At 49.3% G+C, this 20,772-nt stretch overlaps 1 long non-coding RNA gene across 1 annotated transcript; it reads left to right on the forward strand.

Annotated features, from left to right (window-relative positions):
- The first annotated feature begins 1,476 nt into the window (after positions 1–1,476).
- LOC147823669 (uncharacterized) lies at positions 1,477–20,585 on the forward strand. Its single transcript, XR_015443474.1, has 2 exons — positions 1,477–4,428; positions 6,552–20,585. It is a non-coding gene; the product is annotated as an uncharacterized LOC147823669 (long non-coding RNA).
- Positions 20,586–20,772: the final 187 nt, after the last annotated feature.

Raw genomic sequence — 20,772 nt, forward strand, 5'->3', positions numbered from 1 at the left:
GAGCTATGGCATGCTCATCTGGATGTCTCCTCTGGGCTGCGAGCTGTGGCACTGACCCCGAGGCCTCTTCCGTGGTTGGAGCTGTTGCACACACATTGGAATACTGCTGGCTGAGAGCTGTGGCATGTTGATCTGGATGTATCCTCTGGTCTGCGAGCCTTGGCACACTGATCCCGAAGTCTACTCTCTTGTTGAATCTGTGGCACACAAATTGGAATAATCCTGCTGGCTGAGAGCTGTGACACGCTGACTTGGAAGACTGTTCTGGTCTTCGAGCTGTGGCACACCAACCCTGAGGCCTCCTCTGCAGTTGGAGCTGTGGCACACCTACTGTGAATACTCCTCCTTGCTGGGAGCTATGGCATGGTCATCTGGATGTCTCCTCTGGGCTGCGAGCTGTGGCACGCTGAGCCTGAAGGCCTACTCTGTGGTTCGCTTTGTTGCACGCATATTGGAGTACTGCAGGCTGAGAGCTGTGGCACGCAGATTTGGATGTCTCCACTGGGAGGTGAGCCATAGCATGCTGACCTCGAGTTCTCCCCTGTGCTTGGATCTGTTGCACGCAGGTTGGAATACTGCTGGCTGAGAGCTGTGGCATGCTGATCTGGATGTATCCTCTGGTCTGCGAGCCTTGGCACACTGATCCCGAGGTCTACTCTCTGGTTGCATCTGTGGTACACAAATTGAAATAATCCTGCTGTCTGAGAGCTGTGGCACACTGACTTGGAAGACACCTCCACTCTTCGAGCTGTGGCACACCAACCCTGAGGCCTCCTCTGTGGTTGGAGCTGTGGCATGCCTACTTGGAATACTCCCCCTGGCTTGGATCTATGGCACGCACACCTTGATATCTCCTCTGGGCTGCGAGCCATGGCACGCTTACCCTGAGGGCTAATCTGTGGTTTCATTTTTGACACGCAAACTGGAATAATCCTGCTGGCTGAGAGCTGTGGCACCCTGACCTTGAAGACTCCTCAGGGCTTCAATCTGTTGCACGCTGACCCTGAGGCCTCTTCTGTGGTTGGAGCTGTGGCACGCCTACTGGGAATACTCCTCCTGGCTCCGAGCCATGGCAAGCTGAACTGAATGTATCCTCTGTGCTGTGAGCCATGGCACGCTGACCCCGAGGTCTCCTCTGTCGTTGGATCTGTTGCACACAGATTGGAATACTGCTGACTGGGAGCTGTGGCACGCTGACATGGATGTCTCCTCTGGGCTGCGAGCCCTGGCACACTGATCCCGAGTTCCCATCTGTGGTTGGATCTATTGCACGCAGATTGGAATACTGCTGGCTGAGAGCTGTGACACGCTGACCTCGATGTCTCCTCTGGGCGGTGAGCCATGGCACGCTGACCCCGAGGTCTACTCTCTGGTTGCATCTGTGGCACACATTGGAATAATCCCGCTGGCTGAGAGCTGTGGCACCCTGACCTGGAAGGCTCGTCGGGGCTTCGATCTGTTGCACGCTGACCCGAGTTCTCCTCTGTGGTTGGATCTGTTGCACGCAGGTTGGAATACTGATGGCTGGGAGCTGTGGCATGCTGATCTGGATGTATCCTCTGGTCTGCGAGCCTTGGCACACTGATCCCGAGGTCTACTCTCTGGTTGCATGTGTGGCACACAAATTGGAATAATCCTGCTGGCTGAGAGCTGTGGCACGCTGACTTGGAAGACAACTCTACTCTTCGAGCTGTGGCACACCAACCTTGAGGCCTCCTCTGTGGTTGGAGCTGTGGCACGCCTACTTGGAATACTTCTCCTGGCTTGGACCTATGGCCTGCACACCTTGATATCTCCTCTGGTCTGCGAGCCGTGGCACGCTGACCCTGAGGGCTAATCTGTGGTTTCATTTTTGGCATGCAAACTGGAGTAATCCTGCTGGCTGAGAGCTGTGGTACCCTGGCCTGGAAGACTCCTCGGGGCTTCCATCTGTTGCACGCTGACCCTGAGGCCTCTTCTGTGGTTGGAGCTGTGGCTCGCCTACTGGCAATACTCCTGCTGGCTTGGAGCTATGGCAAGCTGAACTGAATGTATCCTCTGTGCTGTGAGCCATGGCACGCTGACCCCGAGGTCTCCTCTGTCATTGGATCTGTTGCACACAGATTGGAATACTGCTGGCTGAGAGCTGTGGCACGCTGACCTGGATGTATCCTCTGGTGTGCGAGCCTTGGCACACTGATCCCGAGGTCTAGTCTCTGTTTGCATGTGTGGCACACAAATTGGGATAATCCTTCTGGTTGAGAGCTGCGGGACCCTGACCTGGAAGACTCCTTGGGGCTTTGATCTGTTGCACGCTGACCCTGAGGCCTCTTCTGTGGTTGGAGCTGTTTCACGCCTACTGGGAATACTCCTCCTGGCTTGGAACTCTGGCATGCACACCTTGATGTCTCCTCTGGGCTGCGAGCCATGGCACACTGATCCCGAGGTCTACTCTCTGGTTGCATCCGTGGCACACAAATTGGAATAATCCTGCTGGCTGAGAGCTGTGGCACGCTGACCTGGATGTATCCTCTGGTCTGCGAGCCTTGGCACCCTGATCCTTAGGTCTAATCTCTGGTTGCATCTGTGGCACACAAATTGGGATAATCCTGTTGACTGAGAGCTGTGGCACGCTGACGTGGAAGACTCCTCTGCTCTTCGAGCTGTGGCACACCAACCCTGAGGCCTCCTCTGTGGTTGGAGCTGTGGCACGCCTACTTGGAATAGTCCTCCTGGCTTGGAGACATGTCAAGCTGAACTGGATGTCTCCTCTGGGCTGCGAGCTGTGGCACGCTGACCCCGAGGCCTACTCTGCGGTTGGCTTTGTTGCACACACATTGGAATACTGCAGGCTGAGAGCTGTGGCACGCTGACCTGGAAGACTGTTCCGGTCTTTGAGCTGTGGCACACCAACCCTGAGGCCTCCTCTGCAGTTGCAGCTGTGTCACGCCTACTGGGAATACTCCTCCTTGCTGGGAGCTATGGCATGCTCATCTGGATGTCTCCTCTGGGCTGCGAGCTGTGGCACTGACCCCGAGGCCTCTTCCGTGGTTGGAGCTGTTGCACGCACATTGGAATACTGCTGGCTGAGAGCTGTGGCATGTTGATCTGGATGTATCCTCTGGTCTGCGAGCCTTGGCACACTGATCCCGAGGTCTACTCTCTGGTTACATGTGTGGCACACAAATTGGAATAATCCTGCTGGCTGAGAGCTGTGGCACACTGACTTGGAAGACACCTCTACTCTTCTAGCTGTGGCACACCAACCCTGAGGCCTCCTCTGTGGTTGGAGCTGTGGCACGCTTACTTGGAATACTTCTCCTGGCTTGGAACTATGGCATGCACACCTTGATATCTCCTCTGGTCTGCGAGCCGTGGCACGCTGACCCTGAGGGCTAATCTGTGGTTTCATTTTGGGCACGCAAACTGGAATAATCCTGCTGGCTGAGAGCTGTGGCACCCTGGCCTGGAAGACTCCTCGGGGCTTCAATCTGTTGCACGCTGACCCTGAGGCCTCCTCTGCAGTTGGAGCTGTGGCACGCCTACTGGCAATACTCCTCCTGGCTTGGAACTATGGCAAGCTGAACTGGATGTATCCTCTGCGCTCTGAGCCATTGCACGCTGACCCCGAGGTCTCCTCTGTCGTTGGATCTGTTGCACGAAGGTTGGAATACTGCTGGCTGAGAGCTGTGGCACGCTGACCTGGAAGACTGTTCCGGTCTTTGAGCTGTGGCACACCAACCCTGAGGCCTCCTCTGCAGTTGCAGCTGTGTCACGCCTACTGGGAATACTCCTCCTTGCTGGGAGCTATGGCATGCTCATCTGGAGGTATCCTCTGGGCTGCGAGCTGTGGCACGCTGACCCCGAGGCCTACTCTGTGGTTGGCTTTGTTGCACACATATTGGAATACTGCAGGCTGAGAGATGTGGCACGCTGACCTGGATGTCTCCTCTGGGCAGTGAGCCATGGCATGCTGACCCTGAGGTTTCCTGTGTGGTGGGATCTGTTGCACGCAGATTGGAATACTGCTGACTGGGAGCTGTGGCACGCTGACATGGATGTCTCCTCTGGGCTGCGAGCCCTGGCACACTGATCCCGAGTTCCCATCTGTGGTTGGATCTATTGCACGCAGATTGGAATACTGCTGGCTGAGAGCTGTGACACGCTGACCTCGATGTCTCCTCTGGGCGGTGAGCCATGGCACGCTGACCCCGAGGTCTACTCTCTGGTTGCATCTGTGGCACACATTGGAATAATCCCGCTGGCTGAGAGCTGTGGCACCCTGACCTGGAAGGCTCGTCGGGGCTTCGATCTGTTGCACGCTGACCCCGAGTTCTCCTCTGTGGTTGGATCTGTTGCACGCAGGTTGGAATACTGATGGCTGGGAGCTGTGGCATGCTGATCTGGATGTCTCCTCTGGTCTGTGAGCTTTGGCACACTGATCCCGAGGTCTACTCTCTGGTTGCATCGGTGGAACACAAAGTGGAATAATCCTGCTGTCTGAGAGCTGTGGCACCCTGACCTGGAAGACTCCTAGGGGCTTCGATCCGTTGTATGCTGACCCTGAGTCCTCCTCTGTGGTTGGAGCTGTGGCATGCCTACTGGGAATACTCCTCCTTGCTGGGAGCTATGGCATGCTCATCTGGATGTCTCCTCTGGGCTGCGAGCTGTGGCACTGACCCCGAGGCCTCTTCCGTGGTTGGAGCTGTTGCACGCACATTGGAATACTGCTGGCTGAGAGCTGTGGCATGTTGATCTGGATGTATCCTCTGGTCTGCGAGCCTTGGCACACTGATCCCGAAGTCTACTCTCTTGTTGAATCTGTGGCACACAAATTGGAATAATCCTGCTGGCTGAGAGCTGTGACACGCTGACTTGGAACACACGTCCACTCTTCTAGCTGTGGCACAACAACCCTGAGGCCTCCTCTGTGGTTGGAGCTGTGGCACGCCTACTTGGAATACTCCTCCTGGCTTGGAGACATGTCAAGCTGAACTGGATGTCTCCTCTGGGCTGCGAGCTGTGGCACGCTGACCCTGAGGACTACTCTGCGGTTGGCTTTGTTGCACACACATTGGAATACTGCAGGCTGAGAGCTGTGGCACGCTGACCTTGAAGACTCCTCTGGGCTTAGAGATGTGGCACGCCCAACCTGAGGCCTCCTCTGTGGTGGGAGCTGTGGCACGCCTATTGGGAATACTCCTGCTGGCTTGGAGCTATGGCATGCTCACCTTGATGTCTCGTCTGGGCTGCCAGCAATGGCTCGCCGACCCTGAGGTCTCCTCTGTGGTTGGACCTGTGGCACGCAAATTGGAATCTTTCTGGCTGAGAGCTGTGGCACGCTGACTTGGAAGACTGTTCTGGTCTTCGAGCTGTGGCACACCAACCCTGAGGCCTCCTCTGCAGTTGGAGCTGTGGCACACCTACTGTGAATACTCCTCCTTGCTGGGAGCTATGGCATGGTCATCTGGATGTCTCCTCTGGGCTGCGAGCTGTGGCACGCTGAGCCTGAAGGCCTACTCTGTGGTTCGCTTTGTTGCACGCATATTGGAGTACTGCAGGCTGAGAGCTGTGGCACGCAGATCTGGATGTCTCCACTGGGAGGTGAGCCATAGCATGCTGACCTCGAGTTCTCCCCTGTGCTTGGATCTGTTGCACGCAGGTTGGAATACTGCTGGCTGAGAGCTGTGGCATGCTGATCTGGATGTATCCTCTGGTCTGCGAGCCTTGGCACACTGATCCCGAGGTCTACTCTCTGGTTGCATCTGTGGTACACAAATTGAAATAATCCTGCTGTCTGAGAGCTGTGGCACACTGACTTGGAAGACACCTCCACTCTTCAAGCTGTGGCACACCAACCCTGAGGCCTCCTCTGTGGTTGGAGCTGTGGCATGCCTACTTGGAATACTCCCCCTGGCTTGGATCTATGGCACGCACACCTTGATATCTCCTCTGGGCTGCGAGCCATGGCACGCTTACCCTGAGGGCTAATCTGTGGTTTCATTTTTGACACGCAAACTGGAATAATCCTGCTGGCTGAGAGCTGTGGCACCCTGACCTTGAAGACTCCTCAGGGCTTCAATCTGTTGCACGCTGACCCTGAGGCCTCTTCTGTGGTTGGAGCTGTGGCACGCCTACTGGGAATACTCCGCCTGGCTCCGAGCCATGTCAAGCTGAACTGGATGTCTCCTCTGGGCTGCGAGCTGTGGCACGCTGACCCCGAGGCCTACTCTGCGGTTGGCTTTGTTGCACACACATTGGAATACTGCAGGCTGAGAGCTGTGGCACGCTGACCTGGATGTCTCCTCTGGGCAGTGAGCCATGGAATGCTGACCCTGAGGTTTCCTGTGTGGTGGGATCTGTTGCACGCAGATTGGAATACTGCTGACTGGGAGCTGTGGCACGCTGACATGGATGTCTCCTCTGGGCTGCGAGCCCTGGCACACTGATCCCGAGTTCCCATCTGTGGTTGGATCTATTGCACGCAGATTGGAATACTGCTGGCTGAGAGCTGTGACACGCTGACCTCGATGTCTCCTCTGGGCGGTGAGCCATGGCACGCTGACCCCGAGGTCTACTCTCTGGTTGCATCTGTGGCACACATTGGAATAATCCCGCTGGCTGAGAGCTGTGGCACCCTGACCTGGAAGGCTCGTCGGGGCTTCGATCTGTTGCACGCTGACCCCGAGTTCTCCTCTGTGGTTGGATCTGTTGCACGCAGGTTGGAATACTGATGGCTGGGAGCTGTGGCATGCTGATCTGGATGTATCCTCTGGTCTGCGAGCCTTGGCACACTGATCCCGAGGTCTACTCTCTGGTTGCATGTGTGGCACACAAATTGGAATAATCCTGCTGGCTGAGAGCTGTGGCACGCTGACTTGGAAGACAACTCTACTCTTCGAGCTGTGGCACACCAACCTTGAGGCCTCCTCTGTGGTTGGAGCTGTGGCACGCCTACTTGGAATACTTCTCCTGGCTTGGACCTATGGCCTGCACACCTTGATATCTCCTCTGGTCTGCGAGCCGTGGCACGCTGACCCTGAGGGCTAATCTGTGGTTTCATTTTTGGCATGCAAACTGGAGTAATCCTGCTGGCTGAGAGCTGTGGTACCCTGGCCTGGAAGACTCCTCAGGGCTTCCATCTGTTGCACGCTGACCCTGAGGCCTCTTCTGTGGTTGGAGCTGTGGCTCGCCTACTGGCAATACTCCTGCTGGCTTGGAGCTATGGCAAGCTGAACTGAATGTATCCTCTGTGCCGTGAGCCATGGCACGCTGACCCCGAGGTCTCCTCTGTCGTTGGATCTGTTGCACACAGATTGGAATGCTACTGGCTGAGAGCTGTGGCACGCTGACCTGGATGTATCCTCTGGTCTGCGAGCCTTGGCACACTGATCCCGAGGTCTAGTCTTTGTTTGCATGTGTGGCACACAAATTGGGATAATCCTTCTGGTTGAGAGCTGCGGGACCCTGACCTGGAAGACTCCTTGGGGCTTTGATCTGTTGCACGCTGACCCTGAGGCCTCTTCTGTGGTTGGAGCTGTTTCACGCCTACTGGGAATACTCCTCCTGGCTTGGAACTCTGGCATGCACACCTTGATGTCTCCTCTGGGCTGCGAGCCATGGCACACTGATCCCGAGGTCTACTCTCTGGTTGCATCCGTGGCACACAAATTGGAATAATCCTGCTGGCTGAGAGCTGTGGCATGCTGACCTGGATGTATCCTCTGGTCTGCGAGCCTTGGCACCCTGATCCTTAGGTCTAATCTCTGGTTGCATCTGTGGCACACAAATTGGAATAAACCTGTTGGCTGAGAGCTGTGGCACGCTGACGTGGAAGACTCCTCTGCTCTTCGAGCTGTGGCACACCAACCCTGAGGCCTCCTCTGTGGTTGGAGCTGTGGCACACCTACTGTGACTACTCCTCCTTTCTGGGAGCTATGGCATGGTCATCTGGATGTCTCCTCTGGGCTGCGAGCTGTGGCACGCTGAGCCTGAAGGCCTACTCTGTGGTTGGCTTTTTTGCATGCATATTGGAATACTGCAGGGTGAGAGCTGTGGCATGTTGATTTGGATGTCTCCTCTGGTCTGCGAGCCTTGGCACACTGATCCCGAAGTCTACTCTCTTGTTGAATCTGTGGCACACAAATTGGAATAATCCTGCTGGCTGAGAGCTGTGACACGCTGACCCCGAGGACTATTCTGTGGTTGGCTTTGTTGCACACACATTGGAATACTGCAGGCTGAGAGCTGTGGCACGCTGACCTGGATGTCTCCTCTGGGCGGTGAGCCATAGCATGCTGACACCGAGTTCTCCTCTGTGGTTGGATCTGTTGCACGCAGGTTGGAATATTGCTGGCTGAGAGCTGTGATATGCTGATATGGATGTATCCTCTGGTCTGTGAGCCTTGACACACTGATCCCGAAGTCTACTCTCTTGTTGCATCTGTGGCACACAAATTGGAATAATCCTGCTTCCTGAGAGTTGTGGCACGCTGATCTGGATATCTCCACTGGGCGGTGAGCCATAGCATGCTGACCCCAAGTTCTCCTCTGTGGTTGGATCTGTTGCACGCAATTTGGAATACTGCTGGCTGAGAGCTGTGGCACGCTGATATGGATGTATCCTCTGGTCTGCGAGCTTTGGCACACTGATCCTGAGATCTACTCTCTGGTTGCATCTGTGGCACACAAATTGGAATAATCCTGTTGGCTGAGAGCGGTGGCAGGCTGTCTTGGAAGACTCCTCTGCTCTTTGAGCTGTGGCACAGCAACCCTGAGGCCTCCTCTGCAGTTGGAGCTGTGACACGCCTACTGGGAATACTCCTCCTTGCTGGAAGCTATGGCATGGTCATCTGGATGTCTCCTCTGGGCTGTGAGCTGTGGCATGCTGAGCCCGAAGGCCTACTCTGTGGTTCGCTTTGTTGCACGCATATTCGAATACTGCAGGCTGAGAGCTGTGGCATGCTGATCTGGATATCTCCACTGGGAGGTGAGCCATAGCATGCTGACCCCAAGTTCTCCTCTGTGGTTGGATCTGTTGCACGCAGATTGGAGTACTGCTGGCTGAGAACTGTGACACGCTGATATGGATGTATCCTCTGGCCTGCGAGCCATGGTACCCCGACCCCGAGGCCTACTCTGTGGTTGCATCTTTGGCACCCAAATTGGAATATTCCTCCTTGCTGAGAGCTGTGGCACCCTGACCTGGAAGACTGTCAGGGGCTTCGTTATGTGGCACACGGACTCTGAGGTTTCCTCTGTGGTTGGCACTATGGAATGCCTACTTGGAATACTCCTCCTTGCTTGGATGTATGGCATGCTGACCTGGATGTTTCCTCTGGGCTGCGAGCAATGCCACGCTGACCCTGAGGCCTCCTCTTTGGTGAGAGCTCTGGCATGCAATTTGGAATATTTCTGCTGGCGGCGAACAGTGCCACACTGACCTGGAAGACTCCCCCGGGCTTTGAGATGTGGCACGCTGAGCCTGAGGCCTCCTCTGTGGTGGGAGCTGTGGCACGCCTATTGGGAATACTCCTGCTGGCTTGGAGCTATGGCATGCTCACCTTGATGTCTCATCTGGGCTGCCAGCAATGGCTCGCCGACCCCGAGGTCTCCTCTGTGGTTGGACCTGTGGCACGCAGATTGGAATACTGCTGGCTGAGAGCTGTGGTACGCTGACATGGATGTCTCCTCTGGGCTGCGAGCTGTGGTTTGCTGACCCCAAGGCCTACTCTGTGGTTGGAGCTGTTGCACGCAGATTGGGATACTGCTGGCTGAGAGCTGTGGCACACTGACTTGGAAGACACCTCCACTCTTCGAGCTGTGGCACACCAACCCTGAGGCCTCCTCTGTGGTTGGAGCTGTGGCACGCCTACTTGGAATACTCCCCCTGGCTTGGATCTATGGCACGCACACCTTGATATCTCCTCTGGGCTGCGAGCCGTGGCACGCTGACCCTGAGGGCTAATCTGTGGTTTCATTTTTGGCACGCAAACTGGAATAATCCTACTTGCTGAGATCTGTGGCACCCTGACCTTGAAGACTCCTCAGGGCTTCAATCTGTTGCACGCTGACCCTGAGGCCTCTTCTGTGGTTGGAGCTGTGGCACGCCTACTGGGAATACTCCTCCTGGCTCGGAGCCATGGCAAGCTGTACTGAATGTATCCTCTGTGCTGTGAGCCATGGCACGCTGACCCCGAGGTCTCCTCTGTCATTGGATCTGTTGCACACAGATTGGAATGCTGCTGGCTGAGAGCTGTGGCACGCTGACCTGGATGTATCCTCTGGTCTGCGAGCCTTGGCACACTGATCCCGAGGTCTATTCTCTGTTTGCATGTGTGGCACACAAATTGGGATAATCCTTCTGGTTGAGAGCTGCGGGACCCTGACCTGGAAGACTCCTTGGGGCTTTGATCTGTTGCACGCTGACCCTGAGGCCTCTTCTGTGGTTGGAGCTGTTTCACGCCTACTGGGAATACTCCTCCTGGCTTGGAACTCTGGCATGCACACCTTGATGTCTCCTCTGGGCTGCGAGCCATGGCACACTGATCCTGAGGTCTACTCTCTGGTTGCATCCGTGGCACACAAATTGGAATAATCCTGCTGGCTGAGAGCTGTGGCACGCTGACTTGGAAGACTCCTCTGCTCTGCGAGCTGTGGCACACCAACCCTGAGGCCTCCTCTGCAGTTGGCGCTGTGGCACGCCTACTGGGAATACTGCTCCTTGCTGGGAGCTATGGCATGGTCATCTGGATGTCTCCTCTGGGCTGCGAGCTGTGGCATGCTGACCCTGAGGCCTACTCTGTGGTTGGAGATGTTGCACGCAGATTGGAATACTGCTGGCTGAGAGCTGTGGCATGCTGATCTGGATGTATCCTCTGGTCTCCAAGCCTTGGCACACTGATCCTGAGGTCTACTCTTTGATTGCATCTGTGGCAAACAAATTGGAATAATCCTGCTGCCTGAGAGCTGTGGCACGCTGACCTGGAAGACTGTTCCGGTCTTTTAGCTGTGGCACACCAACCCTGAGGCCTCCTCTGTGGTTGGAGCTGTGGCACGCCTACTTGGAATACTCTTCTTTGCTGGGAACTATGGCATGCACACCTTCATGTCTCCTCTGGGCTGCGAGCCATGGCACGCTGACCCTGAGGGCTAATCTGTGGTTTCATTTTTGGCACGCAAACTGGAATAATCCTGCTGATTGAGAGCTGTGGCACCCTGCCCTGGGTATCTCCTCTGGGCAGTGAGCCATGGCATGCTGACCCCGAGTTTTCCTCTGTGATGGGATCTGTTGCATGCAGATTGGAATACTGCTGGCTGGGAGCTGTGGCACACTGACATGGATGTCTCCTCTGGGCTGCGAGCAATGGCACAATGATCCGGAGGTCTCCTCTGTGGTTGGATCTGTTGTACACTGATTGGAATAATGCTGGCTGAGAGCTGTGGCATGCTGACATGGATGTCTTCTCTGGGCTGTGAGCCGTGGCACGCTGACCCCGAGGCCTACTCTGTGGTTGCATCTTTGGCACGCAATTTGGAATAATCCTTCTGGCTGAGAGCTGTGACACCCTGACCTGGAAAACTCCTTGGGGCTTCGCTTTGTTGCACACTGACTCTGAGGATTCCTCTGTGGTTGGCGCTGTGGAATGCCTACTTGGATTACTCTTCCTGGCTTGGAGCTATGGCAAGCTGACATGGATATTTCCTCTTGGCTCTGAACTATGGCACACTGACCCCGAGGCCTCCTCTTTGGTGGGAGCTGTGGCACGCAGATTGGAATACTCCTGTTGTCTGAGAACTGTGGCACCCTCACCTAGAAGACTCATCCGGGCTTCAGGATGTGGCAAGCCGAACCTGAGGCCTCCTCTGTGGTTGGAGCTGTGCCACACCTACTTGGAATACTCCTCCTGGCTTGGAACTATGGCATGCTCACCTTGATGTCTCCTCTGGGCTGCGCACTGTGGCACCCTGACCCCGAGGCCTGCTCTGTGGTTTCATCTTTGGCTTGCAAATTGGAATAATCCTGCTGGCTGAGAGCTGTGGCACCCTGACCTGGAAGACTCCTTGAGGCTTCCATCTGTTGCACACTAACTCTGAGTATTCCTCTGTGGTTAGTGCTGTGGAATGCTTACTTGGAATACTCCTGCTTTCTTGGAGCTATGGCACCCTGACCTTGATGTTTCCTCATTGCTGCGAGCAATGGCACACCGACCCCGAGGGCTCCTCATTGGTGCTAGCTGTGGCACACAGATTGGAATACTCCTGCTGGCTGAGAACAGTGGCATGCTGACCTGGAAGACCAATCCCGAGGGCTCCTCTTTGGTGGGAGCTGTGGCATGCAGATTGGAATACTCTTGCTGGCTGAGAACAGTGGCATGCTGACCTAGAAGACTCCTTGGGGCTTCGATCTCTTGCACACCGACCCTGAGGCCTCCTCTGTGGTTGGAGCTGTGGTATGCCTACTTGGAATACTCCTCCTGGCTTGGAACTATGGCATGCTCACCTGGATGTCTCCTCTGTGCTGCAAGCCATGGCACGCTGACCCCAAGGCCTAATCTCTGGTTGCATCTTTGGCACGCAAATTGGAATAATCCTGCTGGCTGAGAGCTGTGGCACCCTGACCTGGAAGACTCCTTGGGGCTTTGATCTCTTGCACACCGACCCTGAGGCCTCCTCTGTGGTTGGAGCTGTGGCATGCCTACTGGGAATACTCCTCCTGGCTTGGAGCTATGGCATGCTCATCTGGATGTCTCTTCTGGGCTTGGAGCCTTGGCACGCTGACCTCAAGGCCTACTCTGTTGTTGGATCTGTTGCATGCAGATTTGAATACTGCAGCCTTCAAACTGTGGCACACTGACCTGTAAGTCTCCTCTGGGCTGGGAGCCATGCCATGCCGACTCAGAGGCCTCTGTGCTGGGAGCTGTGGCACACCTACTCAGGAGCCTCCTCCAGGCTGGCAGCAGCGGCCTGCCTTCCCAGAAGCCTCTACCTGGCTGTGAGCTGTGGCACATTTACTTGGAATTTTCCCTGGGTTGGGAGCCATGTCATGACTAAATTATTCATTTTTAAAGGAAGGAATTCAGAAATTAAAAAATTTTATTAACCTCATTAACATATTAAATGCCTAACCACTAAAAGATATTTTTATACCTATCAGAATAACCACACAAATATTGTCTTAACTAGCTAATCAAGAATAACATGAGATGTCAGCCTTCTTGATATGAAATAGTGTCCTGTGACTGGATAAGAAAAACATTTTACTTTTCAAATACAAACATATTAAACACATTATAATAGTAGTAGTAGCATAGTAGTAGAATACAGAAATTGAATGAACTTATTGACCGAAAGGGTTTTTTTCTGCATGTAGGGGAATTTGCAGAATATGTAAACAAAATAGAATGTGGATTTAGCTCAGTGGTTCCACCGCCTGCCTCCCAAGCTCAAGGACCTGAGATCAATCCCCAGTACCAAAAAAAAAAAAAAGTAGAATGTGGTTATACATCTTTTGCCAGTGCTAGACATTCAATAATGTTTAAATTAATATTCTAATTCTGAAAGATCAAATTATGATTCTTATAGTTTGAAAAATTAGTTCTTAAAGCTGGAAGAATCAAAGAAGAGTAAAATTAGGTTTGTCATTAGTTATAATGTGGAGTGAATTTCAACAATTAGAGCAAACAAGATAAAATGTACAAATAAAGCCAAGTTAATAGCACCAACAATAATAATCATTTTTGTCAATAGTACTGGGAACTGAGCCCAGGAGCTTTGCAATGAAGTGCATGGTGCTATACCTATGCCTTTTTATATTTTATTGTGAGAAAGGGCCTTGCTAAGTTGACCAGGCTGAGTTTGCACTTGCAATCCTCCTGCCCCAGCCTCCCAGAATTCTGGAATTACAAGCATACACCACCATGCCTGGCTACTAACATTTATTAAATAAATGCCTCTTTTGTGCTAGGTACGGTTCTGAAGAGTTATAAATACTCTTAATGACAATCCTATGGTACACTCTTACTATCTTTATGTTGTAGAGGATGAAACTATAGTTCAAAATGATCCAGAATCTGTCCCCAGGCCACACAGCTCATAGTGGTAGAGCCAGATTTTATACAGGCAGCCTAACATCAGAGTCCGAGCCTATAATTATGTGTTCTCCAGTTAAATGAATAAAGTGTAGTCCTAAAACTTAAGGAATTCATTTTGAGAGAGACAGGTGTGGAAACAAGCAGTTATAACTCAACATAAAGGCTTACAATAAAAAGGCATCTGAGAAGATTTCCCAGAGTGACACTACAAATAAATCTTGAATGGGAAGTAAGGCTATGCTTTGTAACTATAGAACAGGCATCTCTGGCAAGAGAACAGCCATGTGGAAGAAGTTTGGTGCAGTTGTGCACCATCAGAGTTCAGAACTGCCCAAAAAGCAATGTCCATCTTTGCCTGACCATGGAATTCACAATAGAAAAAGTCAAGCCAAGCAATCATGAAATACTGTAGATGGGTATTACATAATTGTCAGTTCATTTTGGGCTCATTCATTTTCATTACTTTCAAGTGTCAAAACATAAACAGTTAAAAAATGTTTCTTAGTAATGAACAAAAACTTTTACATAGTTTCATACAATTAAGGTTAAGGTTATATATTCTCTATAGGTCATGAACCAGGTTAAATCTATTTTCTGAAGTCTTATGAAACAATTTTGGAAAATATTTTACAAAAATCCGGAAGACAGTAACTAAAATGGTAGAGGTTGGGGCCATAAACACTCTAGTTTACAGTATGTTGGAAGGAGTCTCCCATACATTTCAGCTTATTGTATGGATGAGGTAACTTATATACAGAGAGGCTAAATAACTTGCATGAAGTTGTGATCTAGTAAGTGATAGGGCCAGGATTCAGTAAAATCCAGTGATTCCAGTCTGAATAGAAAAGAGTGATGCTATTTGATTTTTAATTCATTTCTTAATTCAGCAGATGGTCTAGTGTGGCCTGGATTGGTAATCACAAACTCAAACATCTATACAAGCCAGGCCAGAAACACTGTGAAGTCATCCAGGTGTATGGGACAGTAGGGAGTAGCAGGTATTCTGAACCATGGAAGACCACAAGCCTCTCTTAAAGGGAGCAGCTACTTTCAGATCCAATCAGTTGCGGTCACAGGATCAGTATTCTCAGGTTTTCCAATGTTTAAAGAAAAGCTGGAAAAACAGATCTTTACGTGAAACTTTTCGATTTGGAAGAAAGAGTACATAAAATGAGTTCAATTCTGGCCATGTTTCATGTGTAGTATCTGTGGAGCCTCTAACAAAACTGAATTCATGATTCAGGAATATAAAGTGGTAAGTAGAGATTTATCTACCTGCCTATCTTTAGCATGAACATACTAAGGAAAGTCAATGAAGCTGCCCTTGATAAAAGTGTAAAGTGAGAAGAAAATGAGAGGACAAGGAGTCAAGCATTTAAAGGCAACACAGGAAGAGCCTGGAAGGAAAAGCTGCAGAAGGAGGAAATGTGGAGGAAAGCAGTGCCTGAATTGCCGAAGGAGAAAGAGCAATCAGTTTCTGATCTGTCAGTAACAAGAGATATTACAAATTTAAAGAATAATTTTTATGTCTTTCTTGTATCAGAGGATGATCCTAGCACTTTCCTACTTCTGATCACTTTGATTACTTTCAAAAAAGTGCTGCACTTTCATTTTTCTGATGTCAGTGACATCTTATTAGCATAGTAATTATTATTCCATTTACTCAGGTGTTCTTTTTCTCTTCTGTATTAGATTTGCTCTTGGTGAATTTTGAAACATCTGAAGTACCAAATTTTATCAAAAACCATCAATAACAAAAACTGATATTTTTAAAGGAATTAATAACCATTTAGGTTTATAATGACATAGAAAAATTCTCCACATCCATGAGTGAAAAACTTGGTTAACACACTGTAAATTAGAACTGAGCTCAGAAACAATTTTACAATGACTTTAGGACACTTCTATGAGCAGGAAAGGTAAAAACAACAACAACAAAAAACCTTATCTACTGGTTCCAGGGAGCCAGTAAATAAAACCCGCTTTCCCTTCCTGAGTTTGGAAACAACTGAGAGAGAGAGATTGAGGAGGCAGGCAAATGGCGATCAAAATATCGCCTTTTTTTAAATCAATAAAGCAGGTTGAAAAACATGTTTTTTATGTGCAATGGACTGAATTTGCCAATACTTCCCCTTTTACTAACACATGCCCCTGCGCTGGCTCAAGCCCTTTAGTATCCTACAGTAAGGCGCAATGCAGACCTGTTTTCTTAAGTAAAGGGGGAAGCCAAGAAGAGATTAGGCTTTACCTGCTCAGTTCTTTTTTTTTTTTTGGTACCAGGGATCGAACTCTGGTCCTTGCACTTGCGCAGCAGGCAGCGAAACTGCTGAGCTAAATCCCCGGCCCCCGCCTGCCCAGTTCTTTCCCCCAAACTCCCCGATCAGGTGCCTCACTCCTCCTCCCCTAGGGATAAACAACGGAGAAGGTAAAAGTGAAAGCAGGTGTTACTCGTGCAGGAAGTCCCTGAGGCCCTGGGAAATGGAGGAGCCCCTGTTCTACTTCCTACCATTTACATCCTTTCACACTCATCCTCGGGCTAGGGATTTAGCTCAGTGGCACCGCACCTGCCCTGCAAGCGTAAAGTCCTGAGTTTGATCCCCGGTACCAAAAAAACCCACACTCATCCTCAATGTGGTGCTTCCTATTATCCCCCCACCTCTACTCTAACTAAACCAAAGCCACTTTGTGATTTTAGAACACTGACTGTCATGTTAATTGGGGAGGCTGTGCCCTAGAGGTCTGTGGTTAAATGAGATAATCCCACTTACATTTATTGGGAAGTTAGGTACAGGCCATAAGGAAATAGCCAAAAAAAGATACTGAGATTGAGGAGACCTAGGACACAGCTGTGATGCTGGGAGATTAAGAGACAGGAGAGTCCACTGGGAAATAGGAGGGTTTTATTTTAGGTGAACACCGGTTCAACAGACTGGTCTCCAAAGGAAGAACATAGAAAAGTTCCGATTTTTATACATGTGGTGGAAGGAGCTGGTCTCTCTAGTGACTTAGCAAGTGAGTTTACAGAAACAGAACAAGGGTAGAGAGTTTAGCAATTTAGCCTTGAAAGATGACAGAGCCTTGTGAATCTTGTGAGAACAACATGACATGAATTTTGTTTACAGGTCATAGTTACCAATTTTATCTGTACCAGATCAAGGAGTTACAGCTGAGGAGGGGATTTGAGGTGGGGGGAACTGCTCAAGGCTGGGAAAAACTTATTTTTCTTTAAGGCTATTTCAGTGACAATGTTACCAACCAGTTGCTTAGTCATGGTCAATTTACTACATTCTTTCTTAGTTTCTCTTTTGTAAAACTAGTAAATCTTGTCTTTCTATCACCTAGAGGATCAAATGAGATATTTCATTAAAAAAAACAAAAAAAAACCCTCAAACCATCATATGCTACAGTAAAAGATATAGGTATTATTTGGGATGAAACGATAGTTTCAAAAATTTAAATGAAATAGAGAAATCAGACTCTTTTTCTGAATGTTTATATTTTTAAAGATGATGCTTTGGAGCCCAGCTGAGAGGGATTAAAATCCCAGTCTTGCACTCTGTACCTAAGTAAGCCTGGGTAAGTAATTTAATCTTTCTGAATCACCTTCTGGTTATATGAATAATTATATGCTATTAACCCAATAATATTTGGGGAGGATTACATAAAGGATTGCACAGTATACCTAATTTTCTTCCTTTTTTTTGTTCTAGTCTAAGGACCAATCCTATCTGCAGAAGATTTTACTGACCCATTAAAAAGTTAGCTTTTTTGGGCCAGGGATTTAGCTCAGTGGTTCCACCACCTGCCCCGCAAGCACAAGGACCCGAGTTTGACCCCGGTAACAACAACAACAAAAAAACAGCTTTTTTGATTGGTTTGATCTTCTTTAAATTTATTATTATTGTTTGTTTGAGACAGTCTTGCTTGTAGTTCAGGTTGGCCTTGAACTCACTATGTAGCCCAGGTTGGCCTAGAACTTGCAGCAATCCTCCTGCTTCAGCCTCCCAAGTTCGAGGACTACAGGTGTGTACCACCATGCCCAACTAGTTTGATCTTTTTTTTTTTTTTTTTTGGTACTGGGCATTGAACTCAGGACCTTGCACTTGCAAGGCAGGGGGTGGCACCTCTGAGCTAAATCCCCGGCCCAAGTGAGTTTGATCTTTTTTAAGTCCTGAATTGATCATTTAGTTAAACAAAAATGATTCCATGTCTCACCATTATTGAAGAAAATTAGCAGCCATCTTTTTTTTTTCTGGTACCAGGGATCATCAGAACTTTGCACTTGCAGGGAAGATGAGACACCACTGAACTAAATCCCTAGCCCCTTAGCAGCCATCTTTTTTTTTTTTTTTTGGTACCAGGGATTGAATTTGGGTCCTTGCGCTTGTGCAGCAGTCAGCGAAACCACTGAGCCAAATCCCTGGCCCGGTTCTAATATTTTGTCTTCCATCTTGACAGAGTTCCTAATCCCTGGGAATTTCCTGTGTTGTAGGAAATTTTCTGGTCTTCTGTTTTAGAAAGCTCAAACCACGATTAGAGTTTTGAACTTTTAGCTCCACTACCTCCCATCCTCTGGGAAAGGGAGAGGGGCTGGAAATTAACTTAGTAATTAAGTTAGTAATCATACCTACGAGAGAGAGAGAGAGAGAGAGAGAGAGCGAGCGAGAGAGAGAGAGGATGCAAATAAATCCCTGAAGTGCAAGATTTGGAAAGCTTTCAGAGATCACTGAGCATATGGAAGGGCCTGTCCTCCAGGCTTACCCTATGCACCTCCTCATTTCACAGTTCACCTGTGTCCTTTATCGCATCCTTTATCATATCCTTTATGGGTCTATTATGCCAGTAAATGTAAACAAATGTTTCTCTGTGTTTTATGTACCATCTAGAAAATTAGGATCTGAGGAAACAGTTGGGGGAACCTTGATTTCTAGCTGATTGGCTGGAAGTACAGGTAATCTACTAGTGATTGGCATCTATAGTTGGGGCAGTCTTATAGGACTGAGACTTCAGCTTATGGGATCTGGCTCTAAATTCAGGTAGATAGTGTCAGAACAAAATTGAATTATAGAATACCCAGTTTGTGACTACTGGAGAATTTTTTCATGCATAGGAGAAAACCTACACAGCTGGTGCCAGAAGAGTGCATATGAGTGTAAGAAAAGGGAGAAGGAGCAACTGTTCTGTACCTCTTACAACTTCTTACAAAGTTGTCTTGAATGCCTACAATTTAAAGTTAGTTTTTTGCCTGGCGTGGTGGTGCACACCTGTTATCCCAGCACTTGGGAGGCTGAGGCAGGAGGATTGCCTTGAGTTGAGGCCAGCATAGGCCACACAATGAGTTCAAGTCCAGCCTGAACTACATAGCGAGACCCTGTCTCTAAATAAATAAATAAATAAATGAGTTAGTTTTTATTAGAATAATTTACCTAAATGTAGCAAAAAGCCTCTTTTACCCACAGAACATAAATATATGTTCTCTAACATCAGAACATAAATATATGACCACCATTAATTCAGTCATCCACATACCAAAATTTTATTAAGCAGTTGCTATGTTAAATTTTGTAATGTTGGAGATCTAATTGTATAATCTAGTTAAGGATATATCCCAAATCTAGTAAAAGGAAGAAGATCCTCAAAATGTGGACAATATTCTATGAAAGTTACATGCCCTGTCTTCAATTTCCTCCTCTTTAAAATGGAAATAATAATTTGTATCTTATAGAACTATTAAAATCATTAAATAAGATGATAAAATTAAAATTGGAAGAATGATCCCCACACAACCATCTCCAAGGTCTTGGAGTGTAGCTCAGTGATAGAATTCATGTTTAAATGGTTTAGAAGCCCTGGATTCAAGTCCCAGCACTACAAATAAAGCAAAAACAAAACCCACCACCACCTACCACCAATGCCACCAACAACCCCCATAACCTAGTAAGGAGAAGAACCTTTGATGGAGCCTAAAATTTACCCACCAAAACTCATTCTCCTCTCCTTCCTGGGTACATAGCTGCCTTCCTAGAATATGTTCCTTCTACACAGATATATATACCCTCTTGCCAATAAGAATGTGAGCAGAAATGACCTGCGCCAGTCTGGGTGTGGTGGTGCATGTCTGTAATCCCAGCACTCAGGAGGCTGATGCAGTAGGATCATTGTGAATTTGAGGCCAGCCCAGGTTACATAGTGAGTTCAAGGCTAGCCTGAACTACATAGTGAGACCCTGTCTCAAGAGAAAAAAATAATGTGTGCTGTTTGTAGGCTTGAGTTTTAAAACAGTCCAGATGCTTTCCCCGAGTTCTTGGTGCTTTTCTGGCTACATTGTATAGCCTGACTATATTGTATAGTCTTCAACAATGCAGAGGAGGACATGCCTCAAGGGGTGCTGAACAACATAATAGGAGGGTTTCTAAACAATCACACACACAGCAAAGCTGTCCTGCTGACCTAAGCCACCTTCTTTGTAAAGGTTACATGACTGAGAAATAAACTCTATATTGTTTAAACTGCTCTAGTGTTGAGTCTTCTGTTGCAGCAATCTGACCTCATCTAAGCCAGTACAGCCCTCATCTGGGAACTCATTTGGATCCTCCCAGGCTTCCAGATGTGTCTTCATGAAGCCAAGAATATGAACATAAGTATGTAGCTCAATGAGGAGATTGACTCTTGGCAAACCTAGGCAGGTGAATCTGGAGAA

This window comes from Heterocephalus glaber, unplaced genomic scaffold, assembly GCF_053883595.1.
Source record: "Heterocephalus glaber isolate CG9 unplaced genomic scaffold, H.glaber_assembly_v1.0 deba00001571, whole genome shotgun sequence".
NCBI lineage: Eukaryota > Metazoa > Chordata > Mammalia > Rodentia > Bathyergidae > Heterocephalus > Heterocephalus glaber.